The sequence below is a fragment of the Myotis myotis genome, unplaced genomic scaffold (assembly GCF_014108235.1).
Source record: "Myotis myotis isolate mMyoMyo1 unplaced genomic scaffold, mMyoMyo1.p scaffold_m19_p_66, whole genome shotgun sequence".
NCBI classification, from domain to species: Eukaryota; Metazoa; Chordata; class Mammalia; order Chiroptera; family Vespertilionidae; genus Myotis; species Myotis myotis.
Genome location: NW_023416375.1, coordinates 65260 through 79654, shown reverse-complemented (window position 1 = coordinate 79654; position 14395 = coordinate 65260). Strand labels below are relative to the sequence as shown.

At 45.3% G+C, this 14395-nt stretch overlaps 1 pseudogene; it reads left to right on the top strand.

Moving 5' to 3' along the window:
• Positions 1–12004: 12004 nt before the first annotated feature.
• LOC118659670 lies at positions 12005–13009 on the top strand (annotated as a pseudogene).
• Positions 13010–14395: the final 1386 nt, after the last annotated feature.

Sequence of the window (14395 nt, the reverse complement as noted above, 5' to 3'; positions counted from 1 at the left end):
ATTGTGACCATTATTTAGTTAATGTCATCTGCATTATCTGTTTGAAATGTCAGAGCCATCTTTAATTAAAATTTTTTTCAACTGTTACCACTTCCACCTCCAATAGCTAATAAACTCATATTTAACAGCCACTACTTAACACCTACACTGTGGTAAATAACATTTTAAATGCTGAGCATATGTAGATGAGCAGGTCATAGACCTTCTTGATCAGGAGCTTGAGAATGGGATAGTGGCATAGCTACACTTCAATATAACAGCAATGATAAAAATAATATTAACAATTAGTATAATTTCTTCTATTACCAAGACTTTTTTTCTGCTCTTGTGGGAAAAGGGAATCTGAGACAGATGGTTAGACAAATGGGGCCAAACAATTTGAGTAATTTAAATCCAAGTAGCAAATTGTAAGATATTTATTTCCATAACCAATGATACTTGAGGAAAAAAATGGTTTATATCTCTCTTCCCTAACCAGAGAGTAAATAGGTTAAAGCACCCTCGTCAGGGAGATAGATTACAAAGACCCAATTAATGCCATTTGTGCCAGCCAAATTCAAGAGTGGATGAAGTCATGGGAATAAACCACACAAAAAATCCAATTAGAGTAAAAAAAAAAAATTCAAGATAAAGCTGACCATAAAATGACCTTGGTCACTCTATGCTTTCATAATATCAAAATATTAAAGAACACGACGAGAAAGCTGATGAATAGCCGAAACCGGTTTGGCTCAGTGGATAGAGCGTCAGCCTGAGAACTGAAAGGTCCCAGGTTCGATTCCGGTCAAGGGCATGTACCTGGGTTGCGGGCACATCCCCAGTAGGAGATGTGCAGGAGGCAGCTGATCGATGTTTCTCTCTCATCGATGTTTCTAGCTCTCTATCTCTCTCCCTTCCTCTCTGTAAAAAATCAATAAAATATATTTAAAAAAAAAAAAAAAGCTGATGAATATTCTCCTGACAACCACCTCTAAGACCTCCCTTAAGATTCCCATCCCAGAAGGGAGATAAAAGCCCTCAATACAAAAGACCTAATGTATGCCTTTTTTGAGCCATCAACAACCTCTACTTGGCTCACTCCTGTTACTGTGACTTTTACTTATCAGTGAGCTTATAGCAGCCCTGCTTTGGCTCCCTTCTTTCCTATAATGCTTCTAGAGAACCAAGGCAGCCCCACTTAGGTGTTCTGTTGCTTCTTCTACCTTAAGCCCTTCCTTTGTTTCACTGTCCCCAGCTTTAATAAACACACTCCAAAAATCACCTGGAATCTATTGTTAAATCTTCCCTGCATGAAGCAAGAACACATACATCACTGCCTGGCCCAAGGCAGACCCACTCTGGCCCAGTCTTTGTCTGGTAACACTACTTCTATTATTACCACCATAATTGGAACACATACTCTGTGCCAAGCATATGCATTATCTCAAGTAATCCTCACCTTTAAGAGGACAGCACTTTATAAAAGAACAAAACAAAGCAGAGACAGGTTGAGTAACTCATTGGAGGTCATACAGCAGGTAAATGATGGAGGCTCTAGGGCAAACCCAAGTAGTCTAACTTTTGAGTTTGTGTTCTTCACCACAATGGAAGCTGGCATTCCTTAACTCTCAAAACTTGACTTACATCTACTGATTTATATCTTCACTTCAAATTACTTTCCCACTTCTGCATTCCCTTTTTAATTTTTACTAGGATTACTTTTCTAATAAATCATTTGCATGTGAACCTATGTCTTAAGCCTGATTCTGAGGAACCTCAGACATACTATCTTCCATACTGCTATAGAATTGTGACCATTTCTTCCCTACATATTTTATTGCTTGATTAGTGTTTGCAATAGTTTAACTACTGATAAGGTATCAATAACTTGAGATACATTTTGAGCTATAAGTTAAAATCACATTTATTGGGAAGTTTCTATGTTCTAAACTGTGGTTACTCATACTAATTGTTGAATATTCCTGCAAATGAAGCACAGAAGGGACTATCTGAGCCTGTCAATGTGGTTCTAATAAGATGTTACTCTGAAGCAAAGGAATAAGGAACTAGGGAGAAGCACTATCACAGTACAACTTATACTAATATATGGCACTGTCAATGCCTTCAATATAGAAATTCACTTATTATTTCCAAAAGTAGCATGAAAAATGTACTGTATTGCCAATAGGGCACTTGAACACAGGGAGTTTACATTACACGCCCAAGTTCTTATATGCACTAATACCACAAACATCATAACAGTTTTAGTAATTATCATAACAACTTCAATGATAACACAGTTGCTTTCCTTCACTGCCTTGTCTACTCATGCTCCACAGCACCCTCATAAAGGGTTGAATATCTTTTTCAGAACTTGATGAAGGTTTAGAATGATTAAAGAAAATTACAATTTTGAGAGAAGGGGGAAAATTGTACGTTTCATATATCTTACCCCATAGTCCAAAGTAAGGCATGCCGAAACTTCAGAGGTTCAACTTTTGGTCACATCCTGTTGTAGTCAGCTCAGGGTGCAAAAACATAAAACCATACACTGGATGTCTTAGACCAATAAATTTGTTCCTCATAGTTCTGGAGCATCAAACATTAAGTGCCGGGAGCCGGTCCATCCTTGCTGTTTCAAGGGACCTGGCATATATGGCATACTGTTCTTAATATGTTTGCTCACCTTCTTGGCACTATGTGTTTTAACCAAGGTCTCTGAGAAAGGTTGTTTCCCCAGGTAGGGATTTTCCCCTGAAGTTAGGGAGGGAATAAAGCCTCTTAACTAGTGCCAGGTGGGTAATTAATCACTTTAACTATGAACAATCATGCTTAAGCTACATAATCTTTACTCCCTGGAATGGAGATAGGAAACACCCTAACCTTTGTAATAGAGATTGATAGGATTGAATCAACTGGTATAAATACAGATGTAATAAGACAGAACTTAGAACACAGAACTTAGAATACGGAACCAGGAGAGACAGAACCTAGGCACAGAACCTACACAGAACTAGAGACAGAAGAACTTCGCTGGAGAGAACATGGCAAAAGATCCTGGACTGAACCTGACTACAGAAATTGGCAAGAGAACCTGACTAGAACCTGGTAACTGAACCTGGCTGGAGAACCTAGCGAGGGAACATGGCTACAGAACCTGGCTGGAGAACCTGGAGAACCTAGCAAGAGAATATGGACACAGAACCTGGCTGGAGATCCTAACCAGAACTTCTCTGGAGATCCAGACCAGAACTTGGCTGGAGATCCTGGCTGGAGATCCTGGCTAGGCTGCTGATCAACTGAACGCTGTCTCCGTGTCCTTCCTTCTTCGCCGACTCCGTCTACGCCTTTGGGGACCCCTGGACCTGCTGGGGTTGGACCCCGGCAATTAAGGTTCTTGCTGATTTGGTTCCTTGTGAGGACTCTATAGTCCATCTTCTTGCTGTTTGGTAACTTGTTTTCTTAGTTCATGCATGTGGAGAGACATTGATCTCTCTGGTGTCTCTTCTCATAAGGGTACTAATCCCATCATGAGGGCAAAGCCTTTATGAACTCATCTTACCCTAATATCTCCCAAGGCCCCCCTTTCTAAATCACACTGGGAGTTAGGACTTCAACATTGGATTTTGGGGAGGACACAAACATTTAGTTCATAATACAGTACACCCATTCATTAGACTTTCTCATATTCATAACTTCTCTCTCTCTCTGAGAGAGAGAGAGAGAGAGAGAGAGACCCACTTCAACATTTCTCAGTGTAAATTTTCATTTTCATTTAGAGAACTCATATTTATGTGGTTTGATCTTGTCTTAGAATCCATCACCCTCCTACGTCCCATTCCTAAAGGCCTTGTGACTCCTTCTTTCCCACTGCACTTAGGATCTCTTGCTTAACTTACTCTGGAAATTTTCTAAATCCACTGATGTGGTGGCCCCCAATTCCAGTGTTTTATTGTTCCATACTTTTTTTAAAATTTTCATCTGAAGATAATTTTATATATATATATATATTTTATTGATTTTTTACAGAGAGGGAGAGAGATAGAGAGAAACATTGATGAGAGAGAAACATCGATCAGCTGCCTGCTGCACATCTCCTACTGGGGATGTGCCCACAACCCAGGTACATGCCCTTGACTGGAATCGAACCCGGGACCCTTCAGTCCGCAGGCCGATGCTCTATCCACTGAGCCAAACCGGTTTTGGCCGAAGATAATTTTTTCATTGAAAATGTATACAGTGGGGCCTTGACCTATTATGAGTTTAATTCGTTCCCGAGACCGAGCTCGTTAAGGAGCTCGTTAACTCAAATTACTCTATCAACTCAATGCAAAAAATCGGCCAGAGACAGCTGGAATCTCAAAAAAACTCATTAGTCAGGACACTCGTAAGTCAAGGCCCCACTGTACTGTTGAATCTCAACAGTAAGGCAGGGGAGAGTGGGTGGGAAGAGATCAACCAATGCACTTGAGTGCATATATGCATAACCTGTGGACACAGACAATGGGGTGGTGAGAGCCTGGGGCAGGGGAGCTGGGTGAAAGAGGGACAAAGGAAGAATTATGTAATACTTTCAACAATAAATATTTTTTTTAAAAATAAAGGAAATGTCTAAAGAAATAAAGCTGGCCGGGCTGATGTGGCTCAGTGGTTGAGCATTGACTCAAGAACCAGGAGGTCATGGTTAGATTCCAAGTCAGGGCATATGCCCAGGTTACTGGCTAGATCTGCAGTTGGGAGTGTGCAGGAGGCAGCCGATCAATGATTCTCTCTCATCACTGATGTTTCTATCTCTCTCTCCTTTTCCCTTCCTCTCTGTGAAATCATTAAAAACATAAGTTTGAGGTAATGTTAGTTTGATATCCAAAATGGATTTGGTTATGTTTCAATTTGAGGACTCAATCACAGAAATGTAGCACATCATGGTCAGGTAGAGGGAGGCTCTGGGGTTTAAAGATGCCCTGAGGGTTGGTGGGTGCACAATAGAAACACATTGGGCCTGGCCAGTGTTGCAAATTGGTCAGAGCATCAGCCCCTGCACTGAAGGGTCGTGGGTTCGATTTCCAGTCAAGGGTGTGTAGCTGGGTTGTAGATTTGATCCCAGGCCCTGGTTGGAGGGTTGGAGGTGAGTGCAGAAGGCAACCAATGGATGTGTCTCTCTCACATCTCATTCATATTCTCTCTCTCTCTCTCTCTCTCTCTCTCTCTCTCTCTCTCTCTCTCTCCTCCCCCTCTTCCCCTCCCTCACTCCCTTCCATTCTCTCTAAACAAATTAATGGGAAAAATAACCTGGTGTGAGGATTAACAACAACAATAAGAGAAACCCCTTGGGTCTCCATAGGCCTACCATAGCAGAGTCAGTTGACTCAGGCTTGAAGTAGTGTGGACTGCTGGGCCAGTTTTCAGAATGGAGGATGTGGCAGTAAACTCAGGGGTTCTGCAGCCAGCAAAATCCTTGGTAATAGCATCATTGCCCCTGCCAAAAGTCTAGAACCCAAGTTAACTAGTTAATTCAGCAGTGATATCCTGCAGAATGTTTAACATTAGGTGTATGAAGGAGACTGCTCAGGAGACCAGCAGGTGGCAGCCACCACAACAGGAAAAGCCTTTCTCAAGGAAAGGCCTTCTGAGTGATTAAGCATTATTTTTTCCAATAGAGACTACACACTTTCTAAGAGGATGTTTAAATTGTCAGATTTAATTAAGTTTAAACTGAATTGAGACCGTAATTTTTTTCTCCTGCTGACCATGAATGGAAGTGGGGGGAGGGAATATTACATTCCAGACTAAAATAAGGAGAGTAAAACTTTTCTCTATATCATCTGATTTTTACTGTGCCCTTTTGCAAGGTCATTCAGATTTCTTCTTGGGTGAGCTTTTCAGAAGAGGAAAGAAAGGACCAGAAAGGTATATACTAATTTACCTTTTTTCTTTCTCTCTTTTTCCCCATCCCTGTTTCCTTGTCTGTCTTTGAGTGTGGAAAGTTGAGAATATAAACTTTTATCCACAGCCTATTTGTTCCTAAATGATTCTCCCTTCTCTTCTTTCAGGAGAATGCTCTCATGACAAAAAGGCTTATAATAAACTAGTAGCCCGGTGCAGGAAATTCGTGCTCTGGGGTAAGTGGGGGGGGGGGGGGCTCAGTCTGGCCTTCACCCTCTCCAATCTGAGGCCCCTCAGGGAATGTCCAACTACCTGTTTGTGCCCACACTTTTAACAGATAACAGCTCCATTGTTGTTTCTTTCTTATGCTTAAAACCATTGGAATTAGTAGGTATTCAAAGTGTGTATACATTTTGGGGGGGACACCCTGTATATCATTAGTCAGCGGTGAAATAAACCAACAGCAGATTTGGAACCCCCAGACAGGGAACCTCGCTCACTCCCACATGTCTCCCCACTTCATTTTCCACCTTCATGGGCAGCAGGAGAATCAACGTTCTCTCTCATTAATTCAGAAAAGCACGTCCTGTCATCCGCTGCCCGGCAGGAGTGCGCTAGGCCCCAAGCAAGCGAGGCTCAGTCAGGGCAGCCTTCACTCATGGGTGTTGGCACCCAAAGTGCACATTCCTCCTCTACAGTTGCCCCGACTATCCCACTGTTTCACTGAGTGCCGGGGTCCAACCCCAGCAGGTCCAGGGGTCCCCAAAGGTGTGGACGGAGTCGGCGAAGAAGGAAGGACACCGAGACAGCGTTCAGTTGATCAGCAGCCTAGCCAGGATCTCCAGCCAGGATCTCCAGCCAAGTTCTGGTCTGGATCTCCAGAGAGGTTCTGGTTAGGATCTCCAGCCAGGTTCTGTCCAGGTTCTCCAGCCAGGTTCAGTCACCAGGTTCTACTCCGGTTCTCTTGCCATGTTCTATAATCAGGTTCAGTCCAGGATCTTTTGCCATGTTCTCTCCAGCCAAGTTCTTCTGTCTGTAGGTTCTGTGTAGGTTCTGTCTTCTTCCTTCTGTCTTCTTACATCTGTATTTATACCAGTTGATTCCAATCCTATCAATCTCTATTTCAAAGGTTAGGGCGTTTCTTATCTCCATTCCAGGGAGTAAAGATTATGTAGCTTAAGCATGATTGTTCGTAGTTAAAGTGATTAATTACCCACCTGGAACTTAGTTAAGAGGTTTTATTCCCTCCCTAACTTCAGGGGAAAATCCCTACCTGGGGAAACAACCTTTCTCAGAGACCTTGGTTAAAACACATAGTGCCAAGAAGGTGAGCAAACATTAAGAACAGTATGCCATATATGCCAGGTCCCTTGAAACAGCAAGCATGGACCGGCTCCCGGCAACTGAGAGGACTGAATTCCTCTCCGCCTCTGGGTTCTTGATCTTGAACCCTGACTGAAGGCACCTCAGCGAGGGCCGCCCGTGCCCACCAGGTGTGTCTATCTGCACCTGCTCCCACCTCAGCACCTTCATTAATCCCCCAGAGGTGATCTCGTAGCTGCACTGGCCTCCGTGGGAACAGGGCATCACCACTCCACCCTCTCACTGTCATCTCACAGGCGCCCACCCACAGCACCCAGAACACCCAGACACTCTCCAAAGGACGTGAGCGCATCAGAGGGGATGTGTGCACATCCTGTGGAGGTGTTAGGCATGCTGGGTTGATGGAAGTGCGGTGGAGAGGTGGGGGGAACTTGTGCACGCCTTGGTTTGCAACTGTTGCAGGCGTGGGAGGGTGACAGTGTGCTGGGGGATGTTCACATGCCACGGGGGGATGTCAAACCAGAGGCCTCTGGCTTTGCTGATCCACAAACCCTCTGTGGTGCAGCCAGGAGGACGTCAGTCTGGCCCGCCACGGTGGCTGTCCCTGCAATCCTGCACCTTCTGGGCCAGGAAGCGGATCTTGCGCAGCCACTCCTGGGTGCTGATGGCCTGCAGGTGCTACTTCAGCTCAGCCTGCAGGCTCCGCTTGGCACTCTCACAGCTGTCACCACCACCGTGTGGGGAGTACAGGCCGCCCTCCACCAGCCTGCCTCCCCTGTCCAGAGGCTCTCTGCACTGCTCACCTGCCCAGAGTGACTGGGGCTGGGCGGCAGCCAGGAGTCCTGCCCTGCCCAACTCTGGCCAATCTGCCCCTGTGCGAGCTGCCACCCCGATGAGAAGGGTCACGGATCCAGGTCCCGGGACTGTGGACAGCCTCAAGCACTACCCCCCGCCCAGCAGGGTCACAGATCCAGGTCCCGGGACCACGGAAAGCCTCAAGCGCTGCCGCCCCGTCCGCCAGGACATGGATCCGGTTCCCAGACTGCCAACAGCCTCAAACACTGCCCCCCGCCTGGCAGGGTCACAGATCCAGGTCCCGGGAGCGCGGACAGCCTCAAGCATTGCCCCCCGCCCCGCAGGGTCACAGATTCGGTCCTGGGACCATGGACAGCCTTGCCCACTGCCGCCCACCTTCAGTATGCAAATTAGCCACCATCTTGTTGCTTCAGGGTGGGGGTCCCCACCGGGGTGCCTGGCCAGTCTGGATGAGGGGCTGAGGGCCGTTTTCAGGCTGGCGGGTGACTGAAGCTCCCAACCTCTCCTTTTTTTCTTTTTCCTTTTATTCTGGGATTTATTTACCTTCTATGGCTGTCACTGGAGCTGAGAGCCGGCTTTAGCTCTGAGGCTCGGCTCCAGCTCTGAAACCTTGGCTGCAGCTCTGAGACCTTGGCTGCTGAAAGCAGGTACTGGGTTTGTTTGGGTTCTATAATTGAAACACTGTTGCAGTCCTGCTGGCTGAAGCCCTGCAGGCTGAAAGCAGGTTTCTGGAGTTTGTTTAGCTTCTATATTTGCAACATTGTTTCTTAGAGTGCAAGCTCAGAGGCTGGCAGCGGCAGGTGGAGAACCTTGGTTTCCTCCATCACTGGAGCAAGCAAGCCTCCTGTTCGCTTCAGTGCCTGGCTGCCGGCCACTATCTTGGTTGGCAGTTAATTTGCGTAAGGATATGCTGATTAGCCAATGGGAAGGGTGTCAGGGTTATGGTCAATATGCATGTTTCTCTTTTATTAGATAGGACTAGAGGCCGGGTGCACAAAATTTTGTGCACCCGGGGGGGAGTGGGGGTCCCTCAGCCCGGCCTGTGCCCTCTCGCAGTCTGGGACCCCACGGGAGATAATGACCTGCTGGCTTAGGCCTGCTCCCGGGTGGCAGAGGGCAGGCCCAATCCCTAGGTGCAGCCCCTGGTTGGGCTCAGAGCAGGGCCGATTGGGGAGTTGGGGCGCCGCCCCCTGTCATGCACAGAGCAGGGCGGATTGGGAGGTTGCGATGCCACCCCTAGTCACGCTCAGGGTAAGGCCGATTGGGGGGTTGGGGCACCACCCCCTGTCACACTCAAGGCAGGGTCGACGGGGAGGTTGCAGCGCCACCCCCTGTCACGCACAGAGCAGGGCCCATCAGGGGGGTTGGGGCTCTGTACCCTGTCATGCACAGAGCAGGGCTAATCAGGGGGTTGAGGAGCACCGCCCTGTCACTCACAGAGTAGGGCCAATAGGGGAGTTGGGGCACCGCCCCCGTCACACACAGAGCAGGGCGGATCAGGGGGTTGGGGCGACACCCTCTATCACCCACAGAGCAGGGCCAATCAGGGGGTGGGGGCGCCACCACTGTCACACTCAGGGCAGGGCCGATGGGGAGGTTATGGCTCTACCCTGTGACACACAGAGCAGGCCCCTTGGAGGGGTGGGGGTCGGGCGCCGCACCCTGTCACACACAGAGCCACAGGGCTCTCAGGGGGTTTGGTTGCTGCCCCCTGTCATGCTGATCCCCGTGCTGGGAGGCCTCGTGGCTCCGCTGATTCCGGTGTTGGGAGGCATATTACCCTTTTACTATATAGAATAGAGGCCTGGTGCACGGGTGGGGGCTGGCTGGTTTGCCCTGAAGGGTGTCCTGAAACAGGGTGGGGGTCCCCACTGGTGTGCCTGGCCAGCCTGGATGAGAGGATGATGGCTGTTTGCAGCTGGTCACACCCCCTTCAGGGTGGGGGTCCCCACTGGGGTGCCTGGCCAGTCTGGGTGAGGGGTGAGGGCCGTTTTCAGGCTGGCAGGTGACTGAAGCTCCCAACCTCTCCTTTTTTTCTTTTTTTTAATTCTGGGCCAGCTTTAGCTCTGAGGCTTGGCTCCAGCTCTGAGGCCTCGGCTGCTGAAAGCAGGTATCTGGTTTGTCTGGGTTCTATAATTGTAACACTGTTGCAGTCCTGCTCACTCCAGCTCTGAGATCCCGGCTGGCTGAAAGCAGATTTCTGGGGTTTTGTTTAGCTTCTATATTTGTAACAATGTTTCTTAAACTGCAAGCTCAGATGCCGGCAAGGCAGGCGGGGAACATTGGCTTCCTCTGTCACTGGAGCAAGGAAGCCTCCTGTTCGTTTCAAGCTGCCTGGCTGCCAGCCACCATCTTGGCTGGCAGTTAATTTGCATATCGCCCTGATTAGCCAATGGGAAGGGTAGCGGACGTATGGCTAATTACCATGTTTCTCTATCATTAGATAGGATACCCCCATTCAGCAACCCTTTACTGAAGATTCTGTAGGAAGATATAAGACATTTTTTTGGGGGGGAGGGCTAGCAATCTGAATCTGTGTCAGTAACCTGCCTTCTAATGCATAATTAACTCCACTGTTGCCTGTCCTGCCTTGCAGAACCTGTGTCCCAGAATACTCCCATTTTACAGAGGCCATGAACCATACACAACCGGCCCCCACCCCCCAAGGAGTTATCAGCACTAGAGCCAGGCCAGGCCGTTGGGTGTAATCTCACATCCCCCATGCCAACACTGGGCTTTTCGCAAAGCCTGAGAAAGGTCCAGAAGCCTGCCATATTTGGGAGACAAAGAAACCAAGGATATAGAGGGAAAGCTTCATCCATATTCACTCACTCAGGCTTTGGAGAAACAGAGTCTCCCGAGTCACTGTACTAGGACATCTGAGAATAAAGGGTTCCTCCTGAATCTCCGAGTACTCCCTGTTTTTTTCCGGTCACCTGGTAAATTCTATAACAATTCAGTACATATGAGGCCCTATGATAAATACAAGGTATATGAAGAAGGAAAGGCTGGCCTTCACCTACACACAGAGTACAGGAGAAATAGGCACTTAAATAAATGGTTGTTATAAAATAACCATTTTTTTAAAAAAAAAAAAAGGAGCAGAGATTAACTTTTATCCTGATTTTTCTGAGGCCTATGTCTGTGAAACCATCCCTGACCCCCAATCAGTTATATTCTCTTTATCTTTGGCTAACAGTCTACTTTGTATTTCCATGCCACTCACCATCATTTTTATTTTTTTTGGTCCTGTGTTCAATTTCCTACCAGCCTATGTATATCTTGAGAACAAGATCTATCTCTAAGTCACTTCATAAAGCTCTGGGTCCTGGAAAAATTCTAGATACACAGAAATGTTGATTGTGAAACTGTGTCAATCTCAGCCTGTGCAAAGATATATGTTCAAAGATGTTCATTGCAATGCAATTAATAATAGTGGAAATTTAGGAGTCTGGTTGCCACCTGGTGGAGATCTGTTTAGGTACAAATAAATGTACATTATTCAGGCATTAAAATTATTAAATAGACCAATATTGTTGATATCAAAAGATGTCCTTAGGAAATTTTGAGTGAAAAGGAGATTATAGGATAGTAGATTATTATATATGCACAATTATACATATTTAACTATGTGCCCATAGTGCCTAGTATTGTCATTAAACTATTCACAGAAGTTTATCTGAGGAGTGGGATTTTGTGTGTTTTTAATTTCCTTTCGTATGTTTTTCCACATTAAATTATTTTTTCAATGAATAAATGTTATTAAAAGCAATGGGTGCACTGCGGAGCGTGCAGATGATATTTTACTGAGTTGTACACTTCAAACCTGTACCCCAATAAATGCAATAAAAAAATAAAACAACAACTTAGATTTTTTTTTTAAAAAAAACTCCATCAAAATCTGATTGCACAGACATTCCTGTAGATGGCCAAGCCTTAGTTTTTTCAGTGCTCATTGATAGGCAGGTCTGCAGGAGAGGACAGCCACGCCCATGTTGGAACCATGGTTTACAACCAGTGTGACAAAGATATCAGTGTTTGTAGCCTTCAGGGCAGGATTCAACAAACTGAATACGCAATGGAAGCTGTCAATCAAGGTTTAGCCACAGTTGGTCTGAAATAAGAAACCCCATGCAGTGTTGGTTACTCTGAAGAAAGCACACTCAGAACTTGCAGCTCACCTGAAAAAAATTCTCCATGTTCACATATAGGTATTTCAATTGTGGGACTTACTGCTGGTGCTAGCCTGTTGTGTAATTTTATGCTCCAGGAGTGTTTGGATCCCAGATTTGTATTTGACAGACCTCTTCCTGTGACTCCTCTTCTATAATTGGAAGCAAGACCCAGATACCAACACAAAGATTTTCCTGTTGGACTGCTTATTGCTGGTTATGATGATATGGGCCCTCTTGTTTTCCATACCTGTCTATCTGCTAACTATTTTGACAGCAGATCTGTGTCTATTGGAGCTCATTTTCAATCAGCTCATACTTACTTGGACAGACATATGTCTGAGTTTATGGAATGCAATTTGAATGAACTGGTTAAGCATGGTCTGCATGCTTTAAGAGAGACACTTCTTGCTGAAACCGGTTTGGCTCAGTAGATAGAGCGTTGGCCTGCGACTGAAGGGTCCCGGGCTCGATTCCGGTCAAGGGCATGTACCTGGGTTGCGGGCACATCTCCAGTAGGAGATGTGCAGGAGGCGGCTGATCGATGTTTCTAACTCTCTATCTCTCTCCCTTCCTCTCTGTAAAAAATCAATAAAAAATATATTTAAAAAAAAAAAAAGAGAGAGAGAGAGACACTTCTTACAGAACAGGACCTAACTACAAAGAGTGTTTCCATTGGAATTGTTGGTAAAGACTTGGAGTTTATGATTTATAATGATGATGATAATGTGTCTCCATTCCTGGAAGACATTGAAGAAAGGCCACAGAGAAAGGCACAGCCTGCTCAACCTGGTGATGAACCTGCAGAAAAGGCTGGTAAACCAATAGAGCATTAAGTGATAATCCTCCATTATATATGTGTATTATCAAATGTGTAAGAACACAGGAATATGTATAATGACAATAATCTATACTTTGAACCAAAAGATGAAATGGTGGAATTGTATGTTTTAGGAAGCAGACCAAATGTGAGTTCTTTCCAAGCACCTTCACTGAAACCATGTAATAGGAAGCATTTTTTTCTTTCAGAGGGTCTATATAATCATTTTCTACAAAATATAGTTATATGTACTTATGTTTTTATATGAAGAACATAGTGTCTTTGTGATTTTAAAGACAATGGTGAAATAAAATTGTTTCATCTGCTGGGATAAAATATGGGTGACCCTTTCCTATTATGCATAGGACATTCTCCCACATAAAAGAATGATCTGGCCTCAAGTGTCAACAGTAAAGTTGAAAACATCTATCAAAATTAACCTCATAAGGTTCTTTACTTCCATCTGGTGGTTAGAGAAGGCCTTACAACTTCCATGTAGCTCCAGGAGAAATTCAGATGATTGAAGTAGGGCCTCAGAAATAAAATGTAAGGCCATAAGATGGATAGCTTTAGTTTGAGTGGGAGGCAAGGGAAGAGCAAGGAAAATTTGTGGTTGACGGGGTCTGTGATGATATTATTAAGATTAGTATTTATTAGTTGTGAGGCTCGCATTCTGTATTTGTAAACCTACATTCACTTTTCCAGTTTCATTGTGATTCTAGAAACCAGAATAACTACGTGCTGAGGCAAGAAAGGTTTCATTTGCAAGGCCTAGGCTTTCTTTTTGACCCCACCTTCCTTACCCTCAACCTGAAGGCCATGCAGAAACAAGTTTATTTTTGTTCTGCTCATCAGTTTTACCTATCTTTTTTCACCCTCCAGTTTTTTCTTTCTAATTATTGCTTACTACTGAGTGACCCATCTGACAGCCTTGTCTCATGCTCCTCTTCACTGCTCTCAACTGGGTGTGGGCCACTGCTTACTTTCCTGCCTGCTGGTCACTTCCGGAAGGCCTATGTTCTCTCACCTCTCAAAAAAAATGCATCTCTTTTCCAACAAGTGTAGGAATCTTATGCAACCCTTATTTCCTTTTGGCACTTTCCTTTTTAAAAATATGTTTTTATTGATTTTAGAGAGAAATGAAGGGAGAGGGAGAGAGAAACATCGATCAGTTGCTTCCCGCACCCACTTTGACCTAAGATCAAACCTGAACCCTGGGTATGTGCCCTGACCTGAAATTGAATTGGTGACCTTTCATTGTATGGGGCAATGCTCAACCAACTGAACCAAACTGGCCAGAGCATCATTCTTCTTTATTCTCTTCGATCCCATTGTTCAAATCCATTTAGATTATAGCAATCTTTACAAGGCCATGTTCTACTGACCATCTTTACAGCCCTGT